This window comes from Ursus arctos, unplaced genomic scaffold (assembly GCF_023065955.2).
Source record: "Ursus arctos isolate Adak ecotype North America unplaced genomic scaffold, UrsArc2.0 scaffold_56, whole genome shotgun sequence".
Classification (NCBI taxonomy): domain Eukaryota; kingdom Metazoa; phylum Chordata; class Mammalia; order Carnivora; family Ursidae; genus Ursus; species Ursus arctos.
In genome coordinates, this window is record NW_026623074.1 from 103179 (window position 1) to 119735 (window position 16557).

The 16557-nt window shown below is 38.0% G+C and overlaps 1 pseudogene; it reads right to left on the reverse strand.

Annotated features, from left to right (window-relative positions):
* The window catches only part of LOC130542854 (WD repeat domain phosphoinositide-interacting protein 3-like), a 73355-nt pseudogene extending 57533 nt beyond the window's left edge, over positions 1 to 15822 (reverse strand).
* Positions 15823 to 16557: the final 735 nt, after the last annotated feature.

Genomic DNA, 16557 nt, shown 5'->3' on the forward strand with positions numbered 1-16557 from the left:
GGTACAGACAACAGGAATCATACAAAGACATCCATTCCATCTCACCAAATATTGGAGTATGAGGAAAAAGCCTTATAGTAATAGTGTACAAGGCCACCCAAAATACCACTTCAATCAAGAAAAGTTCCCTGAATCATTCATGCAGAAGTATTCAGAATTAATGTTTCCCTTGAAGCATACTGCCAACTTTGTATCTCTAGATCAGATTTATTTTATTCAGTAGACTCTTATGTCCCACTTATTATATGCAAGACACTGTTCTAAGAGTTTACAAATATTAACACATTTAATCCTAAATTATTTATTCCCAATCTGAAGATAGTAGAATTGAAGTTCAGAGACATCAAGAAATTGTTCAAGGTCACAAAGCTAATCATTGGCAGGCCATGTGATTCCAGCACTTGTGCTCCTGACCACTAAGCTCTGCTCCCTCAAACTTATTATATCCAGTTGTAATATCTACACTTATACAATCTTCTCTGAATTTTCTGATACTTTTCAAGGAAAATGGTCAAGTGATACATTTCCTCCCCCTTCCTCAGAAATTCCGGGTTTAACTAAAATATAGGAAATTATTGTTATTATTAGTTATGTTGATTTCTCATTTAATGGAACAGAAATAATAACAACCAAAGTATACTGAGATTTATGATATCCTAGGCCTACTATTCAAATATCTAAGAGTATGTTGTTATAAAAATTGTTCTAGACCCAATTCCACCTCGGGGGTGGTTTCCTCCACATCAAAAAGCAATTTTTGGACACCAGCTGAGTGTCCTACAATTTAACTCAATTATGATACTACCTGCCTGGAGATAGCATCAGATCCCACAGATGAAGGGCTCAGCCCTATAAGACTGTCCCCAACCCCGACTTCAGAAGCCAGTTCCAAATCCATCTTGTTACCTGTACTTCCCATACTGACTATACATCAGAGGTTCCCATGACCCCCTCCTTGCCTTTAAAGGATTTGCTAGAGTGGTTCACAGAACTCAGAGAAACATTTTACTTACTAGATTACTTATTTATTACAAAAGGATATAATTCAGGAACAGCAGATGGAACAGATGCATTGGACAAAGTATGGGTAAAGGGTATGGAGGTTCATGCCCTCTCTAAATGCACAATTCTCCCCAGATCTCCACATGTTATCAACTTGGAAGCTTGGCAAACCTCCTCCTTTTTGGTTTTCAGAGAGGCTTCATTACTTAGGCATTATTGGTTAAATCACTGGTTAAATCATTGATAACTGAACTCAATCTCCAGCCCTTCTCCCATCCCAGGAGGTCAGGGGGGTAAGATAAAAATTTCGATTCTCCAATCAGGAGCCTGGTTCCCCTGGCAACCAGCCCCCATCCTTACGTGAGTTCTAAACAGTCACCTCACTAAGGTAACAAAACTCACTTTTATTGTTCTCATCAATTAGAAAATTTCAAGGGTTTTAGAAGCTCTATGTCAGAAATGGGGATAAAGGGGCGCCTGGGTGGCACAGCAGTTGAGCGTCTGCCTTCGGCTCAGGGCGTGATCCCGGCGTTCTGGGATCGAGCCCCACATCAGGCTCCTCCGCTATGAGCCTGCTTCTTCCTCTCCCACTCCCCCTACTTGTGTTCCCTCTCTCGCTGGCTGTCTCTATCTCTGTCGAATAAATAAATAAAATCTTAAAAAAAAAAAAAAAGAAATGGGGATGAAGATGAAATACATACATTTTTCATTATAAATCACAATATCATGTAGTACATCTTAAAATTCTCACAATAACCCTGTAAAATTAGTATTATTACTCCATTTTAGAGCCAAGATTGGAGCCTAGCTCAGGCTCTAGGATATGTATATATGGTAACCAATATACTGTAGTGCTTCACATAAGGCAAACATTAAGTGAGCAGACCACATTTATGCACTGATAATTCTTCAACATGTGAAACCTGGAGATCTGTATGGCTCTGCAACTAAGGTCTCATACTTTTCTGCTGTTCCACAACCCTACTGAATATACCCACTCCAGCCTCTACGTAATGCTGCCCCCTCTGCTGGCACCAGATGCTTTCCTACGTATTTGCCTTGGGATCTGCTACAGGGGCCTTCCTTCCCAACAGCTATGGGCCAGGCTGTCCCAAAGGCCGCTTAGGGATATTTTTTTAAATCAATAGGTCTACATCAAAACACTTTGCTCAATTTCAAAGGAGATAATACAGGGGACCTTAATTCATTTGGAGCTAATTTTTCATCTTTCTCTATTCAGTCTTCACTGGACAAAAAAATCATCTACTCAAATATTGTACAGATCTACCTCAATTATCTTGTAAATTTAACTTTTAGAAAATAGCCTTCAAAAGCTATTTAGCTTTATTGTAGGGAGACAGTATAATCTAGCGGTCAGAACGTGGAATCTGGAGTCAGAAATTTGGGGTTCACCACTGACCTTGGACACACTAATGAGCCTCTGAGAAAGCCTCATTTCTCTCATATGAAAAAATGGAGATGATGGGTAACAATAGCACTCTTCTCCTTGGGTTGTTGGGAAGATAAAAGGAGATGATCCAATTAAAGAGCTTAGCCTGTTGCCTGGCCTAGGATAAGTTATCACTAATAATGAGCTGTTGTTATGGTTGTAACCATTTTGTGCTATGTAGGGGCAGTCACCACTTCTAGGTGCACATAGAAATCACTTGGGTAGGTTTAGCAACTACTGATGCCTGGGCCAACTACCAGGGACTCTGATTTAGTTGATTTGGGGTAGTACTGGGCAACTAAGGTATTAAAAATGTTGTTCTTCCGCAAAGCCCCAGTATAACCTTTTGTATATAGTTGGTTCATGCCCTACAAATAGTCATTAAGTGAAATAATGAATGTATTTTAAAATTCTAGCAGTGGAGCCCAAACACACAGCCATTTTTAACTATTAAAGATTGGAAGGCAATCATTTTTTAACAAGTGGCCAGCTTTCAGAGGGATAGACTAAAAACAGCAAGGGGGTTAGAGGGACCTGTCTAAATTATATCACCCAAACACAACCAAGCAGTCGATCAGGTGATACATCCCTAGCAGGACCACCATTCATAGTTACATAGATGAGGATCCTAAAGTATTCTAAATATTATTCCTGTTATTACCTCGGGTTAGGTAGGGGTTGTGGGCTAGTTATGTGGGAGACCTAGAATTCTAGTGTTAGAAAACCTGGATCCTCATTTGGGTCCCACCACTTGCCAGTAAAATCCTGAGTAAGTCTTTAATCTTCCTTTAGGCTCAGACTCTTCATTTGCAAAAGCAGATTAATATCTATTTCATATGGTTCTTGAAATGATCGGATGAAATTTTCAGGTTAATTATTTTTCTCATTAGTAAAGGTTACACATATTAAACATTTTTTTCAGTATATTTTACATTTTCTGCTCCTCTAGCCTCCACCAGTCCCTCCTCTTCTCTATAACTCCCTGTTTATGCTACTATTAAGGATTTTTTTCCCTACTAGTATAGATGCTTCCCCACCTCCTGATTTCCCAAAGGTCAGGAACAGGACTTAATAGGTTCTGTATGCCCAGATCCTAGATTATCTGGTACATAAAAGGTGTTTAATGAATATTTAATAAAAGAACAAATGGAAATCAAGAAGACAGAATTATGAGAAAATAAATTTTTACCAAGGCCAATTCAGAGGAAGAAAGTTGGCCTCAATTTAACCTCTCTGATGTTAACAGTGACTATTGTTTCAAAGTATGATTTTAGGAGCTGTCATAGCAGACTTTCAATTAAGTCTCATTTATTAGGTGTGATAAAAGTCAGGATTTGAAATCCTGCTAGTTAACCAAGTGTGCTTTCAATTTCAATCTGCTACCTACAAATATTTGAATTGGCATTTAATGTTTATTTTGAGCTATCACTGCTATTCCTGGGTCTTTGCAACCCAATTAGAGATGAGTTTCAGTTTCTCTCCAGCTTAACCAAAGAAGAAGCATTGACTCTCATCAGAGGAGAGGTATTTCAGATCAAATATTTCATAACTGAAATTGGCACTAATGTAAATTAGTATATGACTATATGACTTGCATCCCCTAATAAATATTTATTATCCACTGCCTCTGACCTTTTGCCACTACTTGCCATAATGAGGCCAAATAATTTTTGCATTAGTCTTTTCATATTCAAAATATGGGTAAGTGGAATATTCCTCTACTGCTTTATTTTATTTTTTCCACTCCTTGACATCATATACTGTCCAAGTTAGCTTTGTAATAATGAAGAATTGAATTATAACCCTGGACTCTATATCACTTGGAAAGCTTTGCTTTGTTTTCAGCTATATCCTAGATCAGTTGCTGAACTTTAAAATGCTTTCAAATCATCAGGAGGTCTTATTAAAATGCAGATTCTAATTCAGTAGGTCTGTGATGGGGTTTGAGACTGAGCATTTCTAACATGCTGCTAAATAATGTTGATGATGCTGGTCTAGAGACCACACTTTTAGTAGTAAGTTTCTAGATCATTTCAATTCATTATAATTGTTCAAACTTGCTCTTCTGCAATCCTTGATTTTTTTAATCCTCTTATTACAGCCATTCACTTCTCCCCTTTTTCTAGGGGAGAAGAATATATCTTAGGTGTAAACTTTGGGCCACCTACTGAACTACAGCTTGTATTCTGTTTGTCTCAGCTCCCTAGTTAGCACTTGGAGTTCCCGCAGCTATGAGCCTTATGAAGACCCACCAGTAGATGGAGTTCTCACAAACAAAGTAGACAGTCACAGTGAATACTGAGACAAATCAGTTTGAGTCTCAGTTTCTCTATGTGCTTACTTTTGAAGCAAGACATCTAATTTTTACAAACATCCTCTAAATTCTTGAATAAATGTTCATTGTGTTTTCAAACTTACTAATTATACTATTCAATTATTTGTGTCTCTTATTTCAATTGCATTTCCAACAAAAATGTACTTTTAAGCATATTTACACATTTAAATTTTTCATGTCTATCACTTTGTTTTCACTCATTTTTCAACATTTTATGTATTTTTATATTTTGCTACTTGAAACTTAAAAATGAGCCCCTTGATAATTTGTATTCATCTTTTTTTGTGGGTATTGAAATTACTATATTCTGATAAACTGTATGAAGGAATGATCTCCCTAAAAGGTTAACATAATATCAGAGTCAGTTATCTTTGGAACACGTAGCTTCTAAGATCAGAGACAAGGAAGATAATGGGAAATGCTGAATTATCAAGACAGAACTTAGGTAAGAGGCATAACTTCCATTGGATATAGAAGACTTCATCTCTTGAATTTGGACTTCTAATGTAAATATACCTTAATATTTTTTTCTATGAGGTAACTACTTACATGTTACTTGCTATAATCCCTTTTATCATTACTAAAATTTTATCTTAAGAAGTCCTTATTTTAAAATATGAGCTTGGTTTTAGATGTAAAATGAATTAATAATGAGGAAATGGTAAAGCAATAGAGCCTTGGAGCTTGGGGTTGAGGGAATATAGATTTGGAGGACCTCAAACTCAGGGATTCTAGCTATGGCCCGAGATTTCAACAGTAGGTATAAGAACAAGGAACCTGACAAACACAGTATCTTAGCCAGTGACTTGGTGGTTGATAGACATGTATAAGGAAACTAGTGAGGACGATAGGACATCCATCATTCTTTAACCCTAACACCCCAGATAGTATGCATGTTACCCAAGAACTTAGGTCTCCCAGCCCCTACCACATACACATAGAAAAAGACAATTGATTCAACTTACAGTCATGACTAAGCATCTCAAAGAGGCTGACTTCACATTTGAACAGATACAGAAATAGTCTTTCATCCACATCTGAAACATAGTATGTATATATCAACTCTATTCATCTTTTGATCACAATATTGAAAATTCTTGCATTTGCTTTAGTGTGTTAATCACTAATAAATACCATGTTGCAAAAATACTATTGCTTTCCAGTCCTCAAATTACTTAAACTCTGAGAAGCATATAAACATTTGATAACCTCTTCCTGGTTAGAGAAACACTCTCTGCTCTTGGCTGTCATAGTACTGCCTTCCTGTAGTTGTTCCTTCTCAATTTCCTTTGCTGAATAATCCTGGAACTCAAATCTGAATCTACTTCTCTCATCCTTCAACCTCTTTCAAGATCAGTGATTCTCAACTTCGAGTGCACATTTTAGTCACCTGAGGAGTTTTAACAATGACTGATAGCCTGATCCAACCCCCAGAGGTTCTGATTTAGTTGACTTGGGGGTAGTCTGGGCAAATGCATTAAGAATTGTCAGGTGATTCTAATGTGAAACCAATAATGAGAAGCACTTGTAGATTGTTTTGCATAGTTTCTTACTGGTAAATACCAATTTTTATATTTTTGCTCCAGAATTATTTCCTGAAATCAAAATTCACTCATTCAATTGCCAGAATTGTGGTAATGGCAGAATAGTTTATATTGAACTAAGGCTCTTGCCACAAACAATTATAAAGTCTGGACAAACAAATATATGTATGTCTCTATATATCAACCAAAAGCAAGCAGACATCGGACCTGCTTTTATACTTTCAAGAAAGGAACCACACTGGATGAGATACACATTTAACTGGCATTTCCCAGTTTGTTCCATACATAGGAGATAGAGTTCAAGTAGAAAACAGAAGTCTGAGGTCAGAGCTGCTAAAAATTGATTAGGATGTGTAAGTACATGAAAGGATGAAACCAGTGAAGGAGTGCCCCCCAAATCTGCATGTGAACTCTCCCAAAGTTCGGCTGCACATATGTAGATACAAACTCTAATGAACTTAGCAGAAAGCAGTTGAAAGGCTAAAATACTGAACAGGGATTTTGTAGCTGCCTGGTGTTGAGGAGACACAGATTGGACTTTCAAGTCTTGCCTCATTAAAGGACTTAAATCTAGGGTTTGTCACTGATACTCCAGAAGGCCCACATCTTATAGTAGTACGGATATTTCTCAGGACTAAAGTCTATGCCCCATAAGTGAGAGAAAGATTAAATTACAGCAACTCTAAGAAAACTAAAAGCAAAGCCTCTGCAGGATCAACCAGAAATTTATTAGCTTGTGAACAAAATTAACGTTTTTCAGGGAAAGGTTATAGAATCCAATCTCTACAAATTATTCAATGTATAATAAAATTACTAGACATGTGAAGAAGCAGAACATTATGACCTATATTCAAAAGAAAAATCAGTCAATAAAAGCAGGCACAGACATACCCAATATTGGAATTAGCAAACAAGAAGTTTAGAGTCAATTGGAAAAATGGATATGATCATAGGGAATGTCAGGAGACATAGGAAATTTCAGAAAATATATGGAAACTAAAAATGAACCAAATGGGTATCCAGAACTGAATAATATCTGAAATTAAAATCGGAAGGGCTTTCAGAACTATCAGGGACATTAAAGACAGATAAATAGAAATTTCCAAACTCATACACAGATAAGAAAATGAAACAAAAACAAACACAGAACCTCAATAACTTGTGGAATAATACCAAGAAACCTAGCATATTGGTAACAGGAGTCCCAGAAAAAGAGAACACAGATAATGGAGCAGAATAAATATTTGAAGAGATAATGGGTAAATATTACCTAAATGTGATGAAAAACAACAATCAGTAGATCCAAGAAGTTCAGGCAATTCCAAGTAGGACATATCCACAGCCAACTAATCATTTCAACTTGGCTTACTCCTAGATCTTAAGACTACCAAGTTCAAAAATGATTCCTTGATATTTCCTGGATACTTCCTACCCTTCAAACCTGTTTGCTCATTTCCCACTATTTCTCATGCTAGTAAATGATATCACACTTACCCTGTTGCTCAGAATGAAATTCTGGAAGTTGTCTGTATTGGTTTTCTATAGCTGCTATAACAAATAACCACAAACTTGCTGGCTTAAAAGAACACAAATTAATTTTCTTATAGTTCTAGAGCCAGAAGTCTAAAATGGAGTTCACTGGACCACCATCAAGGTGTCAGCAGGGCTATACTTCTTCCACAGAATGTTTCCTTGCCTTTTCTAGCTTCTCGTAGTTGTTGTTATTCTTTGTCTTGTGACCCGTCCTCTATCTTCAAAGCCAGTGTATATAACATCTTCTCCTACTGATTCTGCTTCTCCCTGCTTTGGTCACATGGTTTCCTTCTCTTCCGTGTCAGATATCCCTCTGATAGGGACACATGCATTTCCATTTAATGCCTACCCAGATAACCCAGAATAAACCTCCCCGTCTCAAGAGCCTTAACTTAATCACATCTGCAAATTCTTTTTGACAAATAAGGTAACATTCACAGGTTCCAAGGATTAGAACCTGCATGTGTGCAGCGGCGGGGGAGGGAGGGGGCGTTACTCAGCATACTCCAACATTTTTTATTTCTCCTCTCACACCAACATGTATTTTTCATAAATAGTTCTTTTAATTTAATTTGAGTATCCTTATGATCATTTCTTTAGGTTCTCCATCAGGCATGTTACTTATACTTGCTTCACTTAGATCTCTGGCTGTGACCTTATCTTGTTCTTTAATTTGGGATGAATTCCTCCATCTTGGCATTTTGTCTAAGAAAACACATCTTGAATCCATGCACTTCATCTCCACTGCCATCCCTTTAATCCAAACTACCACTAATTATCATCCAAAGAAGTTCCCCTCTGGCTGAAACACGCTTCCTTCAGATCTCCTTGCTATTATCTCCTTCTCATACTTTAGATGGTAGCTCAAATAACTTCCCTTTTAAGAAGGCTTTGATAACAATATCTAAAGAACCCCATTTTACCCTTTTATCTCCTTCAAAGAACTTGACACATTTTAAAATCAACATATTGATTTGTTTCCCTATCAATGAGTTTCAATCAGGAAAATAGAAATCCTTTTCAGACTTTTAACAGAAAGAATTGGTGACACTAATACTGGGAAGCTGGAAGAGCAAAAATGAGGAAGGGTCCTGGAGGAGGGAATGTTACCCAGAGATTAATATATACAGAAAGCAGATACCTCTCTCATGGTTGGAAAACAAAAGAGAAGTGTTGTCACCAGAATCCAAGAGCACATTCACTTCTAGGGATGCTATACAGCAAGTTCTGAAACCTCTGATAGAGAAAACCTAGAAATACAGAAGATAAAAATGAGCATCTTGCTCCCTCATTTTCTACTTCTCTATAGAGCATTAATGCAAGTTTCCCACATTGCCAGTGAAGTGCATCTCTGTGGGCCATATCTTGTGAATGAACAGGGGACTTAAATGTGGTCTGGCAACATTAGGGGGTAAACTTAATTGTTCAAAAGCTCTTTTTTTTATATTTTAATTTTTTTTATTATATTGTGTTAGTCACCATACAGTACATCCCTGGTTTCCAATGTAAAGCTCGATGCTTCATTAGTTGCGTATAACACCCAGTGCACCATGCAACACGTGCCCTCCTCACTACCCATCACCAGTCCATCCCATTCCCCCACTCCCCTCCCCTCTGAAGCCCTCAGTTTGTTTCTCAGAGTCCATAGTCTCTCATGCTTCATTCCCCCTTCTGATTACCCCCCTTTCTTTATCCCTTTTTTCCCCTACCGATCTTCCCAGTTCTTATGTTCCATAGATGAGAGAAAGCTCTTAATCCCCAACAGTAAGTATATTAGGGAAATCCCCCTTTAAAAGCATCAGATGCTCTCTGTTTTTCGCTCTTTATCTATCTGTAACAATTGACCCTGCTGTTCTAAGGCCATTTCTAGAGTTAAAACATTTCCGAAGAACTTTAAAGACAAATGTGGAGGTTTGAGCTCCACTGTGGTGAATTTATCCTGTTTCCCAATAAATAAAAATTACAAATGGCAAATCAGTTTTGTAATACTGTAGAAAAGGATCAAAATGTATTCCTTTCCAGGACCAGAAGCTGTGCTCATTACAGAAGGAACCCCATGTATGATCGCTGTTAGGATCTTGGCCCTTAGAACAAAATGTTAAATGATTAGCACTATCACAGCAATGGGAAGTGAAAATAAGCTGCATTAACAGATCCACTTCCTGCACAAAGAAAGCAGCCAGTGCAAGTAGAGGGCAGGGACCTGGAAAATCAACATTTATGGAATACCTACTATGTGCCAGGAATTTTAAAACTATATTTATTCACTTGAAAGAACATAGGATTAAGAATCAGAACACCTATACTGAGATCTCAGTTCCACCTTTTAAAAATTATGTGATTCTAGGGGCGCCTGGGTGGCACAGCAGTTAAGCGTCTGCCTTCGGCTCAGGGCGTGATCCCGGCGTTCTGGGATCGAGCCCCACATCAGGCTCCTCCACTATGAGCCTGCTTTTTCCTCTCCCATTCCCCCTGCTTGTGTTCCCTCTCTCACTGGCTGTCTCTATCCTGTCGAATAAATAAATAAAATCTTTAAAAAAAAAAATTATGTGATTCTGGAAAATGTATTTAACCTCTCAACTTCAGTTTTCTTAGGTGTATAATAGGAGTGAGAATAATAATCTCACATAGAAATTGCGGGGATGATTTAACATGTGAGAGCTGTTTGTAAAGTTGCTATATACATATTTCTGTTGAAAAATATAAATTGCCATTTAAATACTTCTGTTTTATGATTGTTATAAAAGAAGTATTTTTTAAAATGCCAACCACTTTAGGCATTTGACTGCAAAAACAAGATGACAGTTGTTAGAAATTAAGGTAGACTTTTGAAGATGTTTGTAAAAATGTAGGAATGTCTGAATCATGTTCTACAAATCACAACTTATCTCTGAAAATTCTATAGGGAGATAGACAGAAGAAACAAAGCCAGTGGTAAACCAATACTATTTTATTATTACTTGGGTAAGTACCTAATTATTCCTAATGCAAAACATTGGAAACTTGAGTTGGAGGACTGTAGCTCTTTGTTTACACCTCGCCTAATTCCAAATCTTGGAATATCATCACCTACTGACCAGTCCCAAGGTATGAGGGATCTGACACACTGACAAGGATATTCAAGTGGTTTTGTGGGGGAAAAAAAGAGAAGTGGTAAGAGTTTCTTCCAAGAACACCATAAAGAGAAAGAGTGCAAGAGAAAAAGTGTAGCACTGGTTTGTGATATTTATGGCACAGTGTTCCTGCCCATTAGCAAATGTGGATGAATCTATGGCCCAGAATTTGATAAGATTAGCAATTTTTTCATGGAAAGGTGAGGGAGGTAAGATATACGTGGAATAAAAGAAACTAAAATCTCCTCCCCAGCATCCCTAGATGGCCATTCCCAGGAGCTAGCCAGCCTGTCTCTGGCCATTCACACCTCCTGGGTCCCCTGGATAAATTCACAGGGAATGATTCCACACTGATGCACCCCAAAGAGGAAACTAGATTAACCAATGTGCCACTTAGCATTTTATTGCCTCTCAGCTACAAATCCACTTTCCACCGCACGATCTGTGAAACAGAGATGGGCTGTTTGGTTATTTCTTCTTTGCCAATATTAAGTTTTGTGAATAGAGAATTCTGGAGAGACAATCAATAAAGGAGGAAGAGGATCTTTTTTCTGGTTCCAGTGTGCTCTCCTCAGTAGGCTCCTGCAGCATGTGTAGCTTCTCCAGCACCCAGCTCTTGCAGCACTGTGCTTTCTCCAGCCACAGGCTTCTATAGCCCAGATGTCTTTAACAACCTGCTCCTCCTGCTGTGCACAGTTGGCGAACAGCACTCATGACCAACAGCTTCAATCTCTTCAACAATATCTGAATCTCAGCCACAGGGGTGAGGGATGGTGGGTGCTCTTTCTTGAACACTCTATCATACCCCCAGGGATAGTGACTACTCCTTCTGCCATTCCTAATTCTTTAGAATTCTCTTTACTTCTTACCATCTATTTCGTTGTTATTCCAATTCCCTGTTATTGTTAATATTTGTTCTATTAAACTTATTAAAATCACTATATGGTTTCCAAATCCTGATTGGACCCTAACTGGTACAGCCAGGTTGGTATAAGCTAGGCACTACTACAGAGAAAGGAGGGAAACAGCATTTACAGGACATTTCTTGTACACTAGACCCTAGGCTGCGTGTTTCATCCTCATCTCGTTTAATCTTCATAGCCACTCTTTGTGGCAGAATACTACTACTGGTGTCATTTTACAACTAAGGACACTGAGGCTCAGAAAAATAACTGACTTGTCAAGGTGTCTCAGCTATTAAGTCACAGAGTTTGGAATTTACTTCATATTTGTCTGGGTGAAAGCCCATACTTACATAGTCAAGAACTTTCTAAAATTTCTTGAAATGTCCTTTAGGTTTATTTCCCTAGTTGGTACTAGATAATATCCTAGATGCTTATTTATGGAATAAATGCCTTTCCTAGTTCTCATTGAAATGGAAATTATGTTCCTTCGTGATAAGATGAAACTTATTAGAGTTTAAGCATCCTTTACCACCTATCTCTCCTACCCTCCCTTGGTATGTCTGTAAGGGTCCATTAGGAACAGCAAGAGATTGAGTTATCAATGGCTAACCTTCAAAGCTATCACTACTATGTTTCCTCTTTTGATCTTCTTTTAACTCCAGTTGATTTTTCTAAATTTTCAGTTTCTGCTTGATTCCTGTTTTCTTGCACTCCTATCTTCCTTTATAACATCAAACTGTACTTTATAATGCTTTGGCCCAGTAGGGTGGTTTCTCAGATGAAATAACTTGCTTTCTTTCTCTAGTTCTAAAATCATCAGAGGGACCTAGTAGCATGAAAGGAAATTGTGCAATGTATTCTGAGGATCATAAATTACTCATTGGGCAAAAAAGATCATGGATATGTTTGTTTATTCTTTGCATATATTATGTGTTTTTTCAAGACCCAGTTCAAACGTTTTTTTCCTATAAAGTTTCCCTTAAACATTCCAAACATAGCTGGGTGGTCCCCAATTTATAACTTCTTTACATGTCCGTTCTCACCAACTAGTACAGGACCTTTCTCGGACACACCATCGAGAAACACTTGCCAAATAAATACTAACATTTGGTTTCCTTTTATCTGAGTGAAAATCATATGCAGAATGTCACAGAATGTTGGACTTGAAAAAGACCTTACATATCTTTCTTCCCATTTCATGGATAAGCAAATGAAGTGAAGCAGGAAAGTACCTTGCACAAAGACCTACAGCTAATCAGAAGCAGGACTTCTGACTTATTCTTGGTTTCTTTTCATAGCTCTGCCTCTTTTGAGAACCTGAAGCTGGAAATGGCTAATTGATCTTATCCTAATATGGAAATCAAGTAATCTACTTTTTAAAAATGCATTACACTTTTCCTTGGTTACCAATATTTATGAAGGTAATGAAAATAACCTATAAGTTAGTTCGTTACAGGGCTCACAACTGGAGATTACATGTAAGCATCATTAATAATATTCCAATTATTTACAGCATTATTTCACTTCTGCCTTTTTGATATACAATAACTGACTGAAATAGATTCCTTAAACTCTTTACCTCTAACAGTAACTTTGTCAATTTTCTTCCAATTTTTAAATTTGTGTTTTATATACTGTTTTTCTTCTGTTATTGTAATAAAATGATTCCTTTACTACCATAGGTGATAAGCATTTTTTAAAAACCCACTATTCTTTCTCACAGATAGATTTCCCATATAAAGCCTAAATATTTTAAAGTATTTTGAATAATTATCTATATTTCCCTACTTGAAATCCCCTTTTTTGTATCCTCTAATTCTATAAGTTCTTATAGGCTTTGTTCAAAAATCCCCCATCACGTGAACCTTGAGGACATTATGCTCAGTGAAATAAGCCAAACACAAAAAGACAATGATTCCACTTATGTAAGTTACCTAATGTAATGAAATTCATTGAGACAGAAAGTGGAATGGTGGTTGGCAGGTGCAGGAGGGTGAGGGAAGAGAAGGATGGGGAGCTGTTGTTTAATGGGTATAGAGTTTAACTTTGCAGAATGAAAAGAATTCTGGAGATTGGTTGCACACTATTGTACATATTCTTAACACTATTGAACCGTATGCTTAAAAATGGTTGGGATGGTAAATTTTATGTTATGTATATTTTGCCACATTTTTTTTAAAAAACCAACTTTCCCCATCCCAGAATCCTTTCTAATGATTCCAATCCTGACTGCTTTCTCTCTTGTTTCTGAATGCCTGTTACTTACACTCCAGATGCTCACTCCATTATAGATTGTCATGATCACAACTCTTTTCACAAAGGATGGGCAGCCCTTGAAGACACATGTAAAAGTATTATTCTCGTCTTACAGCCACCATAACCAGACGTTGGCATGGGAGTCTCAAAGGACAATTGGCTGACAGAGATAAAGCTGACATAACCAAAAAGATTTACAAATTCCAGTGCCACATTTGAATTCAGTCGTTCCCCTTTACATTTTTTTTTTGGTTATTCAGGCATAATTGATATATAACATCATATTAACCTCAGATGGGTTTTTTCTCCCTTTTTAAAAAACATTTTAATTACTACAGTCTGGCTAGGTGTTTATAGAAAAGGGCTTCAGACAGACTAATTTGTGTTTCCTGTCCCCTGTTGTGTTTTATAAACACACAGACACACACACATTTAGAGAGAGTTCAGTTTGAAGTGCTGAGTTGTATGGTTCCTATTACTCCCTAAGAAGCTGTTGTGACTTTATGTCTCTCTAGGTGTGGGCCTGCAATGTCTTTAGGGAATAATGTATACTTTTTCTCATCCACTTACCAAATCACATGCAAGTGGTTTTCACTGGCACACTTTAAATTTGAACCATATGGGGAAAAGCATTCTAGAAAATGAATTTTCTTCTTGCCTTCTGCTGTCATTAGAAGAGGACACATTTAAAGGGAGGTACTGGTGATGCATACTTGATAAAGGGTAATTCAAGTCAGTCACACAGACCAAACACAATAAATAGAATATAATTTATCCTTTGCCTATAACATCTGTCCCTTACACAACCATACTTAACCCATAGTTTTTTTATTTACTGATTTTTTCCCACACACACAGGTACCTTATCATCCAGGGCTTCAGAAATATCAGCTGTTTGCATAGTCATTGGTGCAGCCATGTGGAATCCTTGTACCAACAGTTCTTCAAATTTCAAATCTCCCACTCTTGTCTGCAATATTGGAAGACACCAAGAATCTTTCAAGACCTAGGGCTTCTGACTCCCCCCTAGTCAGTGGTACAGGCCCCAGAGTCTCCCAAGGCTCTAAGTGAGCCAGACATACTGGAACCTCCCTATCAAGAGTAAGTACTTCAGGCATTCTGGCCCTTCTTTGTCCACTGGAGTGGATTCACTGATCTTCACCCAGTGGTGGAGCCACAAATGACATGCCTCAGATTAATTCTGCGAGCGGACTAGACACTGACACACCCTCTCACAGTGATGCAAACACTGCCCAAGGACAGCCTGAATCATCTCAGTAAAAGGCTGCAATTACAAACTCCGTGTCCAGTGCTTGAGACCAAATACCCTGCTGAATCAGGAGGAGTTCTTCTTCTATCCAGTGCCAGGGAAAGGCCAGTCTCATTCCTAACAATGACAAAGGAAGACAGATCTCCCTTCACAAGGTGGGACACACTGTGGTCTTGGTCATCCCATGCTGCAGACTCTCAGTCTCCTCCACAATCTAGTTCTTGAGATGTACTCTGCCCTAGCCCATTTCTTATACATTTGAACCTTCCCAGTCATTCCAGCACTACCTCATTCAGGGCTGCAGAAACTTTGGTCTTTGACTTGTTAGTTCTTCAAACTCACCAGCCTCTCTCCTAAAAAGTTATATCTTGTGCTGCCCACGTACTGTCTCCTACCACTAAAATTTTCCGCCATCCTTATTCAGGTGACAATGTACCCAGACTTGTCTAGGGATGGCTCATGATTAACCTAAGAGAGTCACAGAACCCCATACACTTAGTAGGAGTGGGCCTAGAGGAGGTATGAAACCCAGTTCTGGACAAAGAGATGTAAGAAAAGTGAGCCAGGAGATACCCAAAAAGTTAACACCGGAAAAAAAAGAGGTGCATAAGAACAAGACCGCTTTGCCTTTTTTCCCTTCCAGCTCTGGACGCTGCCATGTGAGAACACAGGGCTGACATTCTATGTGAGCTTGTTGAATGAATGAATGAATGAATGAATGAATGAATGTTCTTTTGGAGATACCACATTGATTCCAATTCATTTGGTCAGTTTTTAAAATAATATTCAACAACAATTGGTCGTAGATAGTCAAGAGAAGATTCAATCCCAAAATAATCCCTTAGCATTCTCTCTAGAAGAAACCAATTACAACCGGATTTAGATGGAAGTTAAATTAATGCAGAAAGCATGAGGGTGGTTAGAACTCAGTTATTTTCCATCATAAAACAGCCAAATGTGGCCTTAACTAAATCACAGTAATCTGTGACTTTTTGCTGCATCATTAATATTTATTTAATTTTAGAAATACACGGGGGGGGGGAGGGGGGTCTGCATTTTAGCTCTCTCTTGCCTTTTCTTTTTAAATATTGCCCTCAGGGGGCGCCTGAGTGGTTCAGTCCGTTAAGCATCTGCCTCCAGCTCAGGTCA